Below are 5,000 nucleotides of genomic sequence, written 5' to 3'. Positions count from 1 at the left end.
TTGGGAGGGGGGCCGGGGGGGTGTGCGCACATGATGTGCGATGGGTGCTGGTACTTGGCCTTGTGTTGGCCCCCTATCCCTCATCAAACCTCTGAGAATTCACACCCCCTTAAAGAGCATTTGAGATTTTACAGGTTTGCTACCAGTAGCCGTTAAAGTGTCTGAAATGGGGACACTTTTTTCAAACGGTCACAAAATCTTCTCTACTTCGAGTTTTTAGCTGAATTTTTTTGTGCATGCCAACAAAAATAGAAGGATCATGCCTACAAAATTTGGGGCCAAAAATCCTTATAAAAAAATTTTAAAAAATCCCGAACCGCAAAAAGTTTCGAAAATCGTGAAAAATAGAAAACGAGTCATCCTCCAATGAAACTTCACGTGAAGGCTTAGGGGACCATTGTATGAATTTACAAGCCATAAAAATGGCATTGGCACGGCAGAAATTTGAAGATGTGCCTAAACCCACCAGGGCCCAGCGTGTGCCGATGGTGCTCGAGGCAACCGCCCGCACCAGGGCCCAGCGTGTGCCGATGGTGCTCGAGGCAACCGACCGCACCAGGGCCCAGCGTGTGCCGATGGTGGTCGAGGCAACCGCCCGCACCAGGGCCCAGCGTGTGCCGATGGTGGTCGAGGCAACCTGCCGCACCAGGGCGGAGCGTGTGCCGATGGTGGTCGAGGCAAGCGCCCGCACCAGGGCCCAGCGTGTGCCGATGGTGGTCGAGGCAAGCGCCCGCACCAGGGCCCAGCGTGTGCCGATGGTGGTCGAGGCTGCCGATGGTGGTCGAGGCAACCTGCCGCACCAGGGCCCAGCGTGTGCCGATGGTGCTCGAGGCAACCGACCGCACCAGGGCCGAGCGTGTGCCGATGGTGCTCGAGGCAAGCTGCCGCACCAGGGCCCAGCGTGTGCCGATGGTGGTCGAGGCAACCGCCCGCACCAGGGCCCAGCGTGTGCCGATGGTGATCGAGGCAACCGACCGCACCAGGGCCCAGCGTGTGCCGATGGTGCTCGAGGCAACCTGCCGCACCAGGGCCCAGCGTGTGCCGATGGTCGTCGAGGGAACCTGCCGCACCAGGGCCCAGCGTGTGCCGATGGTGGTCGAGGCAAGCGCCCGCACCAGGGCCCAGCGTGTGCCGATGGTGCTCGAGGCAACCGACCGCACCAGGGCCCAGCGTGTGCCGATGGTGCTCGAGGCAACCTGCCGCACCAGGGCCCAGCGTGTGCCGATGGTGCTCGAGGCAACCTGCCGCACCAGGGCCCAGCGTGTGCCGATGGTGGTCGAGGCAAGCGCCCGCACCAGGGCCCAGCGTGTGCCGATGGTGCTCGAGGCAACCGACCGCACCAGGGCCCAGCGTGTGCCGATGGTGGTCGAGGCAAGCGGCAGCACCAGGGCCCAGCGTGTGCCGATGGTGGTCGAGGCAAGCGCCCGCACCAGGGCCCAGCGTGTGCCGATGGTGGTCGAGGCAAGCGCCCGCACCAGGGCCCAACGTGTGCCGATGGTGCTGGGGGCAACCGCCCGCACCAGGGCCCAGCGTGTGCCGATGGTGATCGAGGCAACCGCCCGCCCCAGGGCCCAGCGTGTGCCGATGGTGGTCGAGGCAAGCGCCCGCACCAGTGCCCAGCGTGTGCCGATGGTGGTCGAGGCAAGCGCCCGCACCAGGGCCCAGCTTTTGCCGATGGTGATCGAGGCAACCGGCCGCTCCAGGGCCCAGCGTGTGCCGATGGTTATCGGGGCAACCGGCCGCACCAGGGCCCAGGGTCTGCCGATGGTGCTCGAGGCAACCGCCCGCACCAAGGCTCAGCATGTGCCGCTGGTGATCGAGGCAACAACCCACACCAGGGCCCAGCTTGTGCCGATGGTGGTCGAGGCAAGTGCCCGTACCGAAGGGCAGCCTATGCCGATGATGGTCGATGCATGTGCCATCACCATGCGTCATCATGTGCCATTGATGGTCGAGGCCTTGGCCGAAGTTCGATTTTGAGCCACGGTGCCCATGCTTGGCTCCAGCATGTGCTGGTGCCGCATTTTTTTCACTCGGGACAGCATCGCCGGAGCATCGCCGGAGTACCGCCGGAGAACCTGACCGGCGGCATTGGGGTTCCGGCGATTGGGAGGGGGGCCGGGGGGGTGTGCGCACATGATGTGCGATGGGTGCTGGTACTTGGCCTTGTGTTGGCCCCCTATCCCTCATCAAACCTCTGAGAATTCACACCCCCTTAAAGAGCATTTGAGATTTTACAGGTTTGCTACCAGTAGCCGTTAAAGTGTCTGAAATGGGGACACTTTTTTCAAACGGTCACAAAATCTTCTCTACTTCGAGTTTTTAGCTGAATTTTTTTGTGCATGCCAACAAAAATAGAAGGATCATGCCTACAAAATTTGGGGCCAAAAATCCTTATAAAAAAATTTTAAAAAATCCCGAACCGCAAAAAGTTTCGAAAATCGTGAAAAATAGAAAACGAGTCATCCTCCAACGAAACTTCACGTGAAGGCTTAGGGGACCATTGTATGAATTTACAAGCCATAAAAATGGCATTGGCACGGCAGAAATTTGAAGATGTGCCTAAACCCACCAGGGCCCAGCGTGTGCCGATGGTGCTCGAGGCAACCGCCCGCACCAGGGCCCAGCGTGTGCCGATGGTGCTCGAGGCAAGCGCCCGCACCAGGGCCCAGCGTGTGCCGATGGTGGTCGAGGCAACCGCCCGCACCAGGGCCGATAGTGTGCCGATGGTGCTCGAGGCAACCTGTCGCACCAGGGCCCAGCGTGTGCCGATGGTGATCGAGGCAACCTGCCGCACCAGGGCCCAGCGTGTGCCGATGGTGGTCGAGGCAAGTTCCCGCACCAGGGCCCAGCGTGTGCCGATGGTGGTCGAGGCAAGTTCCCGCACCAGGGCCCAGCGTGTGCCGATGGTGCTCGAGGCAACCTGCCGCACCAGGGCCCAGCGTCTGCCGATGGTGCTCGAGGCAACCTGCCGCACCAGGGCCCAGCGTGTGCGGATGGTGGTCGAGGCAAGCGCCCGCACCAGGGCCCAGCGTGTGCCGATGGTGGTCGAGGCAAGCGCCCGCACCAGGGCCCAGCGTGTGCCGATGGTGGTCGAGGCAAGCGCCCGCACCAGGGCCCAGCGTGTGCCGATGGTGGTCGAGGCAACCGCCCGCACCAGGGCCCAGCGTGTGCCGATGGTGCTCGAGGCAACCTGCCGCACCAGGGCCCAGCGTGTGCCGATGGTGCTCGAGGCAACCGACCGCACCAGGGCCGAGCGTGTGCCGATGGTGGTCGAGGCAAGCGCCCGCACCAGGGCCCAGCGTGTGCCGATGGTGGTCGAGGCAACCTGCCGCACCAGGGCCCAGCGTGTGCCGATGGTGGTCGAGGCAACCGCCCGCACCAGGGCCCAGCGTGTGCCGATGGTGATCGAGGCAACCGACCGCACCAGGGCCCAGCGTGTGCCGATGGTGCTCGAGGCAACCTGCCGCACCAGGGCCCAGCGTGTGCCGATGGTCGTCGAGGGAACCTGCCGCACCAGGGCCCAGCGTGTGCCGATGGTGGTCGAAGCAAGCGCCCGCACCAGGGCCCAGCGTGTGCCGATGGTGCTCGAGGCAACCGACCGCACCAGGGCCCAGCGTGTGCCGATGGTGGTCGAGGCAACCGCCCGCACCAGGGCCCAGCGTGTGCCGATGGTGGTCGAGGCAACCTGCCGCACCAGGGCGGAGCGTGTGCCGATGGTGGTCGAGGCAAGCGCCCGCACCAGGGCCCAGCGTGTGCCGATGGTGGTCGAGGCAAGCGCCCGCACGAGGGCCCAGCGTGTGCCGATGGTGGTCGAGGCTGCCGATGGTGGTCGAGGCAACCTGCCGCACCAGGGCCCAGCGTGTGCCGATGGTGCTCGAGGCAACCGACCGCACCAGGGCCGAGCGTGTGCCGAGCACCAAGCTGCCGCACCAGGGCCCAGCGTGTGCCGATGGTGGTCGAGGCAACCGCCCGCACCAGGGCCCAGCGTGTGCCGATGGTGCTCGAGGCAACCTGCCGCACCAGGGCCCAGCGTGTGCCGATGGTCGTCGAGGGAACCTGCCGCACCAGGGCCCAGCGTGTGCCGATGGTGGTCGAGGCAAGCGCCCGCACCAGGGCCCAGCGTGTGCCGATGGTGCTCGAGGCAACCGACCGCACCAGGGCCCAGCGTGTGCCGATGGTGCTCGAGGCAACCTGCCGCACCAGGGCCCAGCGTGTGCCGATGGTGGTCGAGGCAAGCGCCCGCACCAGGGCCCAGCGTGTGCCGATGGTGGTCGAGGCAAGCGCCCGCACCAGGGCCCAGCGTGTGCCGATGGTGCTCGAGGCAACCGACCGCACCAGGGCCCAGCGTGTGCCGATGGTGGTCGAGGCAAGCGGCCGCACCAGGGCCCAGCGTGTGCCGATGGTGGTCGAGGCAAGCGCCCGCACCAGGGCCCAGCGTGTGCCGATGGTGGTCGAGGCAAGCGCCCGCACCAGGGCCCAACGTGTGCCGATGGTGCTGGGGGCAACCGCCCGCACCAGGGCCCATCGTGTGCCGATGGTGATCGAGGCAACCGCCCGCCCCAGGGCCCAGCGTGTGCCGATGGTGGTCGAGGCAAGCGCCCGCACCAGTGCCCAGCGTGTGCCGATGGTGGTCGAGGCAAGCGCCCGCACCAGGGCCCAGCTTTTGCCGATGGTGATCGAGGCAACCGGCCGCTCCAGGGCCCAGCGTGTGCCGATGGTTATCGGGGCAACCGGCCGCACCAGGGCCCAGGGTCTGCCGATGGTGCTCGAGGCAACCGCCCGCACCAAGGCTCAGCATGTGCCGCTGGTGATCGAGGCAACAACCCACACCAGGGCCCAGCTTGTGCCGATGGCGGTCGAGGCAAGTGCCCGTACCGAAGGGCAGCCTATGCCGATGATGGTCGATGCATGTGCCATCACCATGCGTCATCATGTGCCATTGATGGTCGAGGCCTTGGCCGAAGTTCGATTTTGAGCCACGGTGCCCATGCTTGGCT

This window comes from Durio zibethinus, unplaced genomic scaffold, assembly GCF_047325235.1.
Source record: "Durio zibethinus cultivar Kanyao isolate XHJ-2024 unplaced genomic scaffold, ASM4732523v1 HiC_scaffold_325, whole genome shotgun sequence".
Lineage (NCBI taxonomy): Eukaryota > Viridiplantae > Streptophyta > Magnoliopsida > Malvales > Malvaceae > Durio > Durio zibethinus.
Note: the sequence above shows the minus strand (reverse complement) of the source record.